The sequence below is a fragment of the Aegilops tauschii genome, chromosome 3 (assembly GCF_002575655.3).
Source record: "Aegilops tauschii subsp. strangulata cultivar AL8/78 chromosome 3, Aet v6.0, whole genome shotgun sequence".
Lineage (NCBI taxonomy): Eukaryota > Viridiplantae > Streptophyta > Magnoliopsida > Poales > Poaceae > Aegilops > Aegilops tauschii.
Genome location: NC_053037.3, coordinates 450,551,119 through 450,566,191, shown reverse-complemented (window position 1 = coordinate 450,566,191; position 15,073 = coordinate 450,551,119).

Below are 15,073 nucleotides of genomic sequence, written 5' to 3'. Positions count from 1 at the left end.
CATGGACCGTTCGCATTCGCTCGGCGCATGGAAATCGAGGCGACAACAGGAAGGAATCATGAAGGCAGAACACAGAGGTCAAAACCGGACTGTTGTCCATCCGAAGTATAATGAAGAACCCGCCTTGCAAAGCTGAGGATATAAGCCGGATATTACGTGGTCATTGAAGGCAAGTTCGGGGGCTACTGAGGGAGACCTGGATTCGGGGGTCCTCGGGTGTCCGGCCTATTCGATATGGCCGGGCTGGTGGGCCGTGAAGATAAACCGGAAGGTCATTCCCCGTGTTCGGGTGGGACTCCTGGATGCGTGGACGGCAAGATTGGAGTCCGGATGTACTGTTTCCTTCCCTTGTAAACCGACTCTGTACCCCTCCGGTGTATATATAAACCGGAGGGTTTAGACCGTAGGGTTCATCAGAATTCACACAGGCTAGACGGCTAGGGTTTAGCCATTGTGATCTCGAGGTAGATCAACTCTTGTAACCCCTATACCCATCAAATACAATCAAGCAGGAAGTAGGGTTTACCTCCATCAAGAGGGCCCGAACCTGGGTAAACATCATGCCCCCTTTGTCTTCTATTACCTTCGATCCTCAGACGCATAGTTCGGGACCCCCTACGTGAGATCGGCCGGTTTTGACACCGACAACATGCTCGTCCTCCTCCCTGACACGATGACGTACCACCTCCGCGGGGGATGCCAGCCTCCGCACCGAATGTGGCCCACGCGCCCGCCACCAAAGAAGCTCCGGGTCGATGATGGGACCCGGGTTCCTCACCAAGATGCGCGCCCCTGAAGGTAGCACCTCCCAGTGCCAGCCCGGCGGAGCCCAGTCCCAGACATGGCGCCTCTGAAGTAGGACGTCGTCGCGAACAGGTCGACGATGAGGATGCGGGTCGGGCATCGTTGACGCCGGAACAAATTCTATGCAAATGTAACATTTTTTTAAATGCTTGGATTGTGATTTCTTATATACGAGAAAAACCTTTAGTCCCTGGCTATAGGAACGGGATTCAGATTCATGACGGATTCTCTTAACCTTTAAGGGATTTAACAAAATGGCGCCATTCTGGATGCGCAGAAAATGGTCCATATTTTTCCTAATATCATCTACCCTTCTATATGTCACGTTGTCTAGTGTCAAATGATTCAAGAAAACCATGGCTTCATCATTAGCCGGAAGTAACAGGCGCATGATGGTACGAAGCTCTCCAAAGTTGTTTTGGAACGGAGTCCCGGATAGGATAATTAGCTTTTTGGTACAAAGTTCAGCAAGAGCCTTCCAAATATCGCTATTTGAAAGGCCTTTACTGAACTTCGTACCAAAAAGCGAATTATCCTATCAGGAACTCCGTTCCAAAATAACTTTGGAGAGCTTCGTACCATCATGCGTCTGTTACTTCCGGCTAATAATGAAATCATGGATTTCTTCAATACTTTGACACAAGACAACGTGACATATAGAAGCTAGGGTACGTCGATGAGATCAGGAAAAAATTGGATCAACTTATGCACATCCATAATGGGGGCATTCCTGATAAATCCCTTATTATTAAAGGACTAAGAGAATCTATTGTACTATACATACATATACTAATTAATTGCAAATACATAACAAACTTTTGCAAATACAACTTTAAAATAATATGCAACTTTTACAAATACTAATTGTTATACATTGGATCAAATGTCAAAATTCTAGTGACATTTGGATGTCAAAATTCAAACTTCCTCTCAAATGTACATCTATGTCATTCTTGCATCTATGTCAAAATTCAAACTTTGACATATGATCAAATGCTGCATATGTCAAAATTCAAACTTTGACATATGTCAAATGTTGCATCTGTCAAAATTCAAACTCTGACATAATTCAAACTTTGACATATGATCAAATGTTGCATTTGTTAAAATTCAAACATTGACATATGTCAAATGTTGCATATGTCAAAATTCAAACTTTGACATATGATCAAACTTTGACATATGTCAAAATTCTTGCATCTAGTTACATTGTATCAAATGTTGCATCGTGAAATATGCAACATTCAAAATTTTTTCAATATACATCTAATCATCTAGTGAAAAAAATGTCAAAATTCATCTAATTAACATTTATATATCTAAAATTCATCTAACATTTCTATATAACTAAAAGTATAAAAACTAAAAAAACATTTATATATCTAATTCATATAACATTTCTATAACTAAAAGTAAAAAAACTAAAAAAACAGAAAATAAGAAAATGTATGTGTGTGTGCGTGTGTGTGCGGCGAGGCGAGGCGAAGGCGACGACGACGACACGAGCTCAAGGAGGAGGCGGCGCGCGACGGGGGCGGCACGTCAGGGGACGGCGTGGGTGGCGACGGTGTCGGGGCAGGCGGTGCATCGGGGGCGGCGGTGATCTCCTCTGTCATAGTGGTCGCGCGGAGAAGAAGCAGAGAGGGATGTGAAATTTTTTCAAGTGTTGTATATATATGCGAGGACCTTTAGTCCCGGTTGGAGCCACCAACTGGGACTAAAGGCCAATTTTGGCCAGGCGAAGCGGCGGGAAGCGCAGGCATTTAGTCCCGGTTGGTGGCTCCAACCGGGACTAAAGACCCCGCCCCCCTTTAGTGGCGGTTGGAGCCACCAACCGGGACTAAAGGCCTATGCTTCCTATGTGCGCGGTGCAGGAAGTTTAGTCCCACCTCGCCGAGCGAAGGGCAGCCGCATTGGTTTATAAACCCAACCGCGGCTGCTCCTTCGAGCTCCTCTCCAAAGCAGGCCTTCTGGGCCTACATGTGTTGTGCTGCCCTGTGGGCCTACTGGGTCTTGCGGGCCTGCATCCTGGCCCAACTACAGGTTAGGTTTCTAGTCGTATGCAGGCCGTTGTGGTCCAGTAGGCGGGCTTTTTTATTTATTTTTTCATTTTTTCTGCTTTATTTTTATTTATTCCTGAGTTGTTTTTTTGCTTTATTTAGAGTTTCTTTGTGAATCTTTTTGCTTTAGGTAAGAAAATTATAATCTTTCTGTTAGTGCGAGTAGTTTTCAAATTTGAATAGTTTAAATTTGAATTATTTGAAATTTGTGTGAATCACTAGTTTGTGAATAACTTTACTTTAAAAATAGATTTTTCAGTGATTCTTTTTTCTTCTGTTTAATATTAGTGTGTTTTATCATTATATTCAATTTGGTAATACTTAGGTTATTTAAAAAATGAAATGCCTTTGTAATAGATGAGTTTTCGTCCGAAACCCTGATACTTCGAAAGAGATTGTCCATTTTGTACACGAAGTGGATCCAGTTTTTTCTGTAACCCTCTCAACCCTTTAGCACATGCTATGTGGGTGAAATAATGATACCATGACAACTTTCAACCTTTTCAGAGTTCATTTGTAGTGCTTTTCAATTTCAGGGTCATTTAGCTCAAAACAATAAGTAAATGCATGAAAAATAGCAGATGAAGTCAGAAAGGGTTGAAAATTGATGGCGTGGCTTTGAATAGTGCATATTGAACGCATAAAAAGTCTGTAGTTGAAATAAGTTTATAAAATGAAATGCCTTTGTAACAGATGAGTTTTCGTCCAAAACCCTGATACTTCGAAAGAGATTGTCCATTTTGTATACGAAATGCATCCTGTTTTGCCGTAACCCTCTTAACTTTTTTGCACATGCTATGTGGGTGAAATGATGATATCATGCCAACTTTCAACCTTTTCAGAGTTCATTTTGTAGTGCTTTTCAATTGCAGGGTCATTTAGCTCAAAAAAAATCAGTAAACGAGATGAAAAATAGCAACTGAAGTCAGAAAGGGTTGAAAATTGATAACGTTTGTCCAAAGCACAAAAGTACACGTTTCAAATGCCAAAACACATAAGCACCCTAACTATTACAAAGATTCACTACGGTTTGTCCAAAGTGGGACTTTTCAAATATAAGTCCGGAAACTCACTAGAGAAGAAAGTGATGACAGTGAAGCCGGTCACATCCTAGAGTGGGATCTTTGGGTGTGAAACTTTTTCTTCGCGTCTATCTCGTTGCGCCGTAACCATGGACAATCTTCATCATTTAACTGGATGCTCGGGTCAATATTCACTGTGAAGGGAGCAATTTCATGAAACTTTTCATAATCTTCTGACATATCTGTCTTGTCATCCACTCCCACGATGTTTCTTTTCCCAGAAAGAACTATGTGGCACTTTGGCTCATCGTATGATGTATTCACTTCCTTATCTTTTCTTTATCTCGGCTTGGTAGACATGTCCTTCACATAGAAAACCTGCACGACATCATTGGCTAGGACGAATGGTTCGTCTGCGTACGCAAGATTGTTGAGATCCACTGTTGTCATTCCGTACTGCGGGTCTTCCGTTATCCCACCTCGTGTCAGATTGACCCATTTGCACCGAAACAAAGGGACCTTCAAACCACGTCCATAGTAAAGTTCCCATATCTCCTCTATATAACCATAATATGTGTCCTTTCCCCTCTTGGTTGCTGCATCAAAGCGGACACCACTGTTTTGGTTGGTGCTCCTTTTATCTTGGGCGATCGTGTAAAATGTATTCTCATTTATCTTGTACCCTTTGAAAGTCATTATATTCGAAGATGGTAACTGGGACAACAAGTACATGTCATCTTCAATAGCGTCGTCATGCATGGCACGTGTCTGCAACCAACCGGCGAATGTCCCCATTTGTTCACGTGTAATCCAGTCGTCAGACTGCTCCGGGTGTTTGGAGCGTAGAATATTCTTGTGTTCCTCGATATACGAAGCCACGAAGGCGGAATTTGGTAGAACTGTGTAGTGTGCTTGAGTGAGAGAATGCATGTGCCTACATATTATTTGTTTTGGTCCGAGCGTGCCATTTCCACCCAGTCTGCCCTTATGCCGCGATTCAGGAACACCAATCGGCTTAAGGTCAGGAATAAAGTCAACACAAAACTCAATGACCTCCTCATTTTCATGGCCCTTGGAGATGCTTCCTTCTGGCCTAGCACGGTTATGAACATATTTCTTTTAAGACTCCCATGAACCTCTCAAAGGGGAACATATTGTGTAGAAATACAGGACCCAGAACGGAAATCTCTTCGCATAGGTGAACTAGGACATGCGTCATGATATTGAAGAAGGATGGTGGGAACACCAACTCGAAACTAACAAGACATTGCACCAAATCATTCTCTAACCTTGGTATGATTTCTGGATCGATTACCTTCTGAGAGATTGCATTGAGGAACGCACATAGCTTCACAATGGCTAATCAAACGTTTTCTGGTAGAAGCCCCCTCAATGCAACCGAAAGCAGTTGCGTTATAATCACCTGGCAGTCATGAGACTTTAGGTTCTGGAACTTTTTCTCTGTCATATTTATTATTCCCTTTATATTCAACGAGAAGCCAGACGGGACCTTCATACTGAGCAGGCATTCAAAGAAGATTTCCTTCTCTTCTTTGGTAAGAGCGTAGCTGGCATGACCCTGATGTATGTCGTCTTTTCCGTGCATACGTTGCTGGTCCTCCCGTGCCTTCGGTGTATCTTTTGTCTTCCCATACACGCCCAAGAAGCCAAGCAGGATCACGCAAAGATTCTTCGTCACGTGCATCACGTCGATTGCAGAGCGGACCTCTAGGTCTTTCCAATAGGGTAGGTCTCAAAATATAGATTTCTTCTTCCACATGGGTGTGTGTCCGTCAGCGTCATTCAGAACAGATTGTCCGCCAGGACCCTATCCAAAGATTACCTTTAAATCCTTGACCATATCATGTACATCATCACTAGTACGGTGGCGAGGCTTCGTCCGGTGATCTGCCTCACATTTGAAATGCTTGCCTTTCTTTCTTACGGGATGCTTGCTTGAAAGAAATCGATGATGTCCCAGGTACACATTCTTCTTACAATTATCCAAATATATATTGTCGGTATCATCCAAACAGTGTGTGCATGCGCGGTATCCCTTGTTTGTTTGTCCTGAAAGGTTACTGAGAGCAGGCCAATCATTGATGGTCACAAACAGCAACGCATGTAGGTCAAATTCTTCCTGATCGAGCTCATCCCACGCACATACACATTTTCCATTCCACAGCTGTAAGAGTTCTTCAACTAATGGCCTTAGGTACACATCAATGTCGTTGTCGGGTTGCTTAGGGCCTTGGATGAGCATTGGCATCATAATGTACTTCCGCTTCATGCACAACCAAGGAGGAAGGTTATACATACATAGAGTCACAAGGGCAGGTGCTATGATTGCTGCTCTGCTCCCCAAAAGGATTAATGCCATCTGCGCTTAGACCAAACCATACGTTCCTTGCGTCATCTGCAAAGTCCCTCCACTTCCTCTCGATTTTTCTCCACTTCGACCCGTCAGCGGGTACTCTCAACTTCCCGTCTTTCCTGCGGTCCTCTTTGTGCCATCGCATCAACTTGGCATGCTCTTTGTTTTGGAACAAACCTTTCAACCGTGGTATTATACGAGCATACCACATCAACTTGGCAGGAATCTTCTTCCTGGGGCGCTCGCCCTCGACATCACCAGGGTCATCGCGGATGATCTTATAGCGCAATGCACCGCATACCGGGCATGCATTCAAATCTTCGTACTCACCGCGATAGAGGATGCAGTCATTAGGGCATGCATGTATCTTCTGCACCTCTAATCCTAGAGGGCAGACAGCCTTCTTTGCTTCGTACATACTCTCGGGCAATTCGTTGTTCTCTGGAAGCATCTTCTTTAACATTATCAGCAACTTTCCAAATCCCTTGTCAGATACACCACTCTCTGCCTTCCATTGCAGCAATTCCAGTGTGGTGCCCAGCTTTTTCTTGTCAGCTTCGCAATTTGGGTACAACGATTTCTTGTGATCCTCTAGCATGCACTACAACTTCAGCCTCTCCTTTTCACTTGCGCAGTTTCTCTTTGCATCGGCAATGGCCCGACCTAGATCATCAGCAGGCTCATCTGATGCCTCTTCTTCAGCTTCTTCCCGCATTGCTGGCTCAGCTTCTTCCCACATTGTTGTACCATCGTATTCAGGGAACCCATGGCCAGGATAGTTGTCGTCGTCCTCTTCTTCTTCATTGTCTTCCATCATAACCCCTTTTTCTCCGTGCTTGGTCCAAACATTATAGTGGGACATGAAACTGGACTCAAACAAGTGCTAGTGAATGGTTTTTGACTTAAGAGTAATTCCGATCATTCTTACAACCAACACATGGACAACACATAAAACCATCCGCCCGCTTGTTTGCCTTACCCGCAAGCAGAAAAGTATGCACTCTATTAACGAACTGGGGAGAGCATCAGTCATCGTACATCTATTTCCGGCTCATCTTCATTACACAACACCGAAAAGACCAAATTAATACAAGTTCATACACACTTATTCTCATAAAACAACATACAAACTCTCTAGCTAAAGCATTTAAATGCAACAACAAATGCGATCAAGATCACAACTAAGGTAACAATTGATCCAACAGCATAATGATACCAAGCCTCACTATCAATGGCATATTTTCTAATCTTTCTAATCTTCAAGCACATTTTCTCCATCTTGATCTTGTGATCATCGACGACATCGGCAACATGCAACTCAATTCCATCTTCTCCTCCTCAATTCTTTTCAATTTTTCTTTCAAATACTCATTTTCTTTTTCAACTAAATTTAACCTCTCGACAATAGGGTCGGTTGGAATTTTCGGTTCACATACCTCCTAGATAAAAATATCTATGTCGACTTGATGGGCATAATTTGTCATAAACACGAAATGCAACAAATAGTTATAAAAGAGAATATACCACATCTGAATCATAAACCGGGCGAGGGCCGACGGGGACGGATATCAAAACCATGGCACTATGTATAACAAACAATGTACGTGTAAGAAAATTATACAAGTAACTATATATCTAAATCACACAAACATGATTTTTTTTTATATAAAAAAGATAAGCACAATAGGCTCACCACAAGGTGGTGCCGGCGACGGGACGGTGCGGGCGATTGACGGTGGTTAGGAGGAGACGGGAAGGCACTAAGTAAACCACACCTACATATGCAAACTAAGAGTTATTTTGAGCTCAGAGTGCATATAAAGCAAATAAACTACCACATATAATTCCTCCAAACTAAAACCTACAAATCACTATACTTATAGAGCATTGCAAGAGCTAATCTAGCAATGAGAGATGAAAGGACAAAGTTGCTAACCTTTGTGATCACTTGGATGGATGGGGGCCTTCAAATCTTGACAAAATTTGGGCAAAATGAATGATGAGCTCGAGGAAGAGGGGAAGAACAGAGAGGAGAGGAAAGGGTAAGAACAGAGAGTTCGGGCTCGACGAAGGGTTTATATAGAATGATTTTTAGTCCCGGTTGGTTATACAAACCTGGACTAAAGGTGCATCTCTAGTCCCGGTTCGTGCCGTGAACCGGGACTAAAGGTGTTGGTGGGGCCCCAGCCTGGCACCAACCTGCCACCACCTCTTTAGTCCCGGTTTGTGGCACGAACGGAGACTAGAGGTTCAACACGAACAGGGACTAATGAGTACCGTCCGCCTAGCCGTTGAAACCATTAATGCCGGTTCATTTACAAACTGAGACTAATGAGCTGAACATTAGGTTGTTTTTCTACTAGTGCAATCATCCCAGATCTAGCCAGACGGAATCGAGAGGCCTTACAGAACTAGCTTCCCAAGGAAGCCAAAGATGGTTGTACGGAGAAAAAGCCCAAAGAAACACAAACCGTCGCCGATCACTCCACCGAACGATGTTGTCCAAGACCACCCAAACAAAACATAAGGCAAAGATGAAGCCCTTACGAGGTTCCCCGGGGCACCGGCAGCCACTCGGAGGCAGTGGGAAGCGGCCATTATCGTACGACTACCTGCCAGCTAGATGCGCTCTACAGTAGTACTCCCTCCGTTTTTAAATATAAGTTTTTGTATAGATTTCACTATAAACTACATACGAAGCAAAATGAGTGAATCTACACTCTAAAATACATCTGTATGTGATTCATAATGAAATCTCTATAAAGACTTATATTTATGAACGGAGGGAGTATCATGCATGCATGCGTCATCGCAACGGTGTCCAGACCACCGAGACCAGGCGCTTAGGTCTTCTCATGTGGGTGTTTTCGAATGAAAATAATCATTCGGCCAATCATCCCATGTATTCAGCTGAGAGCTTAAACTAGGACGCGTTCTGCTTTGTTTGATGCTCATGCTGGATGTACAGGATCCAAACCATCCAACAACCGTCCGGTATGTATGTATATTCAACAGGATCTTCTTCTTTCCTAACCACGCGCGTTCAACACGCTCGTCATTACGCTGACAATACAAACCTGGCCAGGTCCCGTCTATGGAGAAAAGAAGGGGCGGAGGGTGACGCGTCGTCCCCGTCTCGTTCACACGGGCTCGCGCATACGTCCATCCCGCTTTGGGTTAAAAAACATCGCACAATAGTGTCAAGAAAAGCATTCCTTCTCTCTTATATCAGCTCAGTTTGGTCATGCTGGGATTTGGTCTTGGGACTTTATCTTTCATTTTGTCTTCTATATTACCGTAGCCTGTTTCAGTAAGAGTGTCATCTGCACTGGATACATACTGGAGGGTTGGGAAATCATGGCAAGAATAAAATCTCACAGGTGGTTGTATGAGCTGCCTTTGCATGGCGTCACTTAAGATGGTTTGAAGAAAATCAGTAGCCACAACAAACAACAATGGAGAGAGAGGATCGCCCTGCCATATATACCCCTCTTCTACATTTAACGTTTGGCCCTGGGACACTATTAAGGACAACCCATGTGTTGAAAATAAATTTGTGGTCTACCCCCTGTTTCCTCTGCACTTATCCGTGGTGCCGCTCACAATTCGCATGTCTGAGGCTAAGGGGTAGGGACCTTTTCCAAAGAGTTCACCTCTTATACAGATATAAGATTCCTAGTCTTTTCCACTAGTTTTCGGGATAGAGTCCAGATCAAATTACCAACCACGATCATATTTGTCTGTTAACGGATTCTACCCGTTATGACCCCGGAGCACGCGCTTGTGAGCAACGCGTCATAATAAAGTGTAAATTCCTCTAATTATGTAGATCAACATTAGGGCTGTAATCTAACTATATGATCTAGCTCCTTCCAATCATCAGTGTACCCGGGTATTCTTTCCAATATAAATAGTATATTGTATTCCACTAATAATCGACCAGCTTCCTTAAGCATATATTACTTAAGTACATTCCAGCAAGTAACAATTCCATGCTAAACATGTAAATCAATTCCATGTATAAATACATGTACAGTTCCATAATGAGGTATTCCGAATATTAACAATTCCAAGCAATTTAAATATAGTTGCAGGACACATAATTCCAACATCTCCCACTTGTCCAAAACGATCATTCAAATATTCGTAAACCCGTAGCCATAAAATGCTTACCAAATACCTCATGACTCATAGGCTTAGTCAAGGGGTCAGCAACCAGATTAACACTACGTTGAAAATCCAAAGAAATATATAGTCATACCTACCCTCAGTATGTTTCCTTGTTGTGATACTTAAGATCACCAGAGACCTTTTGTTTCCGCCTAATTATTCCAGCATAATTGTTCTTGGCGCTTCGAGTATTATTTCCTCGAGTGTAATTCCACCTTTATAGGCACCTTGAGTATTTTATTTCCTCAAGTGAAATTCCGCATCAATTATTTTCCATCACATGTATAATAATATGATTAATTCCACATCGATTCAAGTATAAGATAGCCATGTTGAATAAATTTTCAAAACCACATAAATATCAAATCCAGTCAGTAAATGAAGTTCCATAATTAACCATATGTTGAAAGAAATTCCTGACTTCGGTCAGTGAACCTGCACCATTTTAGTACTACAAAAAAATGAATATGCGTACCTGGACTTATTTCTCATCTTGTAGATAGAGTAATAGTTTCCTCAATGTGTTTACCTTTAATATAAATTTCAAAACAAGTGACACGTTGTGATGCACTTTCCACAATCTTAAATGATGTGTGAGATTCCCTCAGCTACTCGTCTTATTTCCTTCCACTACTTGAATGCAGCATAAATTCCGGTAGCTAAGGTATGATAATATAATGAAGATACATACGAATTCCAATACCATTTATTATCCATTTTTCCTCAGGAGTTCAAATATAATTTCTCACTGAGTATGATTCCCTTTATCAAAGGTATATTAACAGATTTGCAATTTTCCATAGAAAAACACTTCAAAATATTTTCTATGTATTTCAACCCGTAAAGCATAGGATGTCTAAAATGTTCCTTTCATATGAAAGTTAAAAGATGACCAAGCTTTCAATTCCATCAATGTGACTTATCATTGCAAACAACAAAACAATGTTAACGCATAGAATAATAATGGAAAATTCTTTACACTTACATTTGTAGATGACTGCCTTGCTTCATTTAGAAAACCATATGACGTGCTATTCCATTGATGTGAAGCTTGTTATAAGACCATACATTAATATACTCAATTAGCAAACCATGTCTTTAGTTCCTCTTTCCCAAATTTCCAGGAGAGAGAGTTTCCACAAAGTATATTTCCCTCTGTGTGAATAGTTGAATAACAAGAGTGATATTATAATATTCCAGTGAGCCAAATATCCTTAAAAACACATTTCTAGACATAAGGCTTGCGGTTATTTGGTATGATATTAAGTTCCCAAACTATGCTCTTCCTCATTTGAGTTTATTCCTTCCCGCAATTCTTCCACCCATAGTTGATATTGATTAAAAAATTAAGAGAATGTAGTGATTCCTCTAAAATTTAGAGTGACATCCACCAACAACACATAAAAATTATCCAGACATGATATTCCAAGCTTATTCCTCCCACTTATCCTAAGCATGTCATGTCAGGAGTGTCACTTGTAGTTTCCATGGGTCAAGATTATAATCTAGTATGATTGTCAATAATTCCACCCAGGTCATAAAAATGATTGTGTTCCTATTTTCCACCAGTATCCTTTTTCCAGATAACTAAGGAAACACCCTTTGATCCACTAGAATAACCATAAAAAATTCCTGGTGCGCGCTTTCTAATAACTGAGAATTTCATCTCAAAATAGAAGATTTTCTTCCAGTCAAGTGACTGTACTAGATGGAGAATGATATCAACAAATGATAGTATGCAATGCTTCTTTCCGAAGAAACAAGGGAGTATACAAGATAGTCAATTCCTCCATTGAATTGTGGAGTGTATGGTATATTACAATGGTGAATAGTTTCATGCTCTTTACATACAAACGATATATTCCTGAAGTGTAATTCCCCCACCATCAGTGGTTAAAACTATGATATTATTTAATCAACTGATTTTTCCACTTCAGTATAACATGTGACCAACACAATAAAACATTCCGACTTGTATAATAAAATATAAGCATAACCCGTCATCGAAGAGTGAGATGAAATAAATAATCTGACCTCTAGTGGGGATGTCCAAAGAAATACCATAAGCATGTCAAAAAGAAACGATGTGAAGCCCTTTCATCTCCTTCCACCTTAATAAACAAGGTGTATCAAACAATCATATATGCTTCACATGTACCATAGTCCTCCCACTAAAGTTTAAAATTCCAGAATCAATAAGCCTCTTGATCCAGTTCCAAGATATGTGACCAAGTCATTGATGACGTAGATAATAAGATTCCAAGCATGTGTTCCCATTGTCGATATTCCTCCATATGGAGTTATCTTCGCCAAATATAAAAACTATTTTGGTTTTCCAACTTCCAATGGACATCAAGAAAGATAGATCATTGTGTGAAAATCCATAATGCACTAATTTAACCATTGAGCAATATTTTCACTCTTCCTTTTCCAAATAGTATGTCATAATCAATAGATTCCAAGATATATCAACAAAGCAAATCCGTTCTCACTGAGTTGCACAGAGTGTCCTATAACAATAATATTTTTCCTCCACAACGGAGTTTCATGGCATTATTTAAGATGCAAAGTACATCAATTTTCCTTTGAAATTGTTGCATGCCAATAAAGTAGTGACAAATGAAGGTCAGATTTCCTTGTCCTTGGAGTGACCCCTATCTTCCTCCGTAAACAAGTGATGCTCAATAAAAGACACTTCAATGAATTCCTTTTATGCAAAGTTGGTATAACAACGTATTCATCAATAACTATTTTCCTCCACAACGGAGTTTGAGGGCATAATTTCCAATTCCAAGTTTATTAATTTTAGCATTTCCTTGAAATTGTTTGCATGGAAGTAAAACCTTGCTACTAATATTTGATATATATAACCAGAATGCGCAACACAACTATTTTGAAAAAAATAGTGGTAAATGCAAGATTCCATGCAGACAAATTATAGACATACCTTCCTCTTTGCCAATTGCATTGATAAAATATTATATCTTCCTCTCTGAGATGCAACCAATAATATTTGGTCAGATCCTTCCCTCGGTGAGTTTCTTTCGTCCTCCATAGAGCAAACAACATCCCATATCATGTATGAAACGAAGTTAAATTGGAAATTCAATTATTTCAATCAATTGGGCACAGAGTTAAAAATAACCAATATATAGCCAGCAATATGTATTTCCTGACAGATGTCGCAAAAAATATGTTCCAGATTGCACTAATTTTCCATGCAATTTGTTCACTAAGATTTTCACAGCACCCCATTCAATTGGTAGAATTTGGCGATGCGACGAAAACTGGAGTAGACTTTGACGCGTACATCATCATCTGACGAATCTGAGAAGTCATGACGCGTAGAGTTGAGCGTAGACACGCCTAAGAAATTTGGGACATCAAGAAATTCATCTGGTCCTTCGGCGATCCAAGTGCTTGATGTTTGACAGCAGAATTACTTAGCCAAGTGAATAGTAATTTACTAGTAGTCTTCCTCCTTGATCAACGTGAGTTGCTAGTAGTACTTAAATCCATCAGACCTCGTATCAAGACAACCGATCCAACAAAAGGACCAGTACTCGTTGCTTTTTCAGATAATTTTGTACTCTTTCCGTCCGGAAATACTTGTCGAAGAAATGAATGTACCTAGACGTATTTTAGTTCTAGATATATCCATTTTTATCCATTTCTTCGACAAGTATTTCGGGACGGAGGGAGTATTATAGTCTGCCCCGATCCATGTGCTTGTAGATAAAATAATCAAGCCTGCCGCTAGCTGTGCCATCAATCCACGCTCGCTAATCAGATTTCAGCACGCAGATGTTGTACTCGATCGGACAGATCAAAACAACGACAGCAGAGGTGCACGGAGTAGTATAGAAAATCAGCAGAATGGCCGACGAAGATTTGGGATGCACACGCGGAACCCAACTGCAAGCTCTTTTCCTGGCTGATGCTCCATGGAAAGATCCTCACGGCCGACATGCTCGCTATTCGCGGATGGCCGCACGATCCTACATGCCGCTGTGTCTGGGAGCACCGGAGACGCCAACTCACCTCTGCAAGGACTGCCCATTTGCGATTGCGGTTTGGTCGCATGTTCAGGCATGGACCAGGGAGGCGCCGACGAATATGATGACAATTCCGCCTCCCATGGGAGTCTCCGACTGGTGGGATCGGCTCATCTGTCCCCTGTCCAAGGACGATAGACGCCGGCGTAGCGGTCACTTCCTCTACACCATTTGAAATATCTGAAAGGAGCGCAACCGCCGGATATTCATCGGCACCCGCCTCACTCACCTGGAGGTGGCGACCATCGCGCTCGACGACATAAGAATGCGGGCTTGCGCCTTTGGCAGGGCACAAGTGGCGACCGGCATTGGGTGATTTGGTTCACTTAGCATACCACAACGGTTCTTATAAGGGTTTTGTCAGGTTTTCCCGGACAAACCTGTCATCTTTGTACATAAACCCTCTTTTTCGTCTGAAATGAAAAGGCAGTGCTCCTGCCGATTCCTCGAAAAAAAGAAAATCAGCAGAATCATAGAGCAGATCCAAGTGCACACGGGCCGACTGCAAGCGTGCGACGCGGCGTCCAGCATAGCAGGACCGATCCACCTAATGAAGGCGAGTACGCAGCGGAATCAATGGGATCGGCG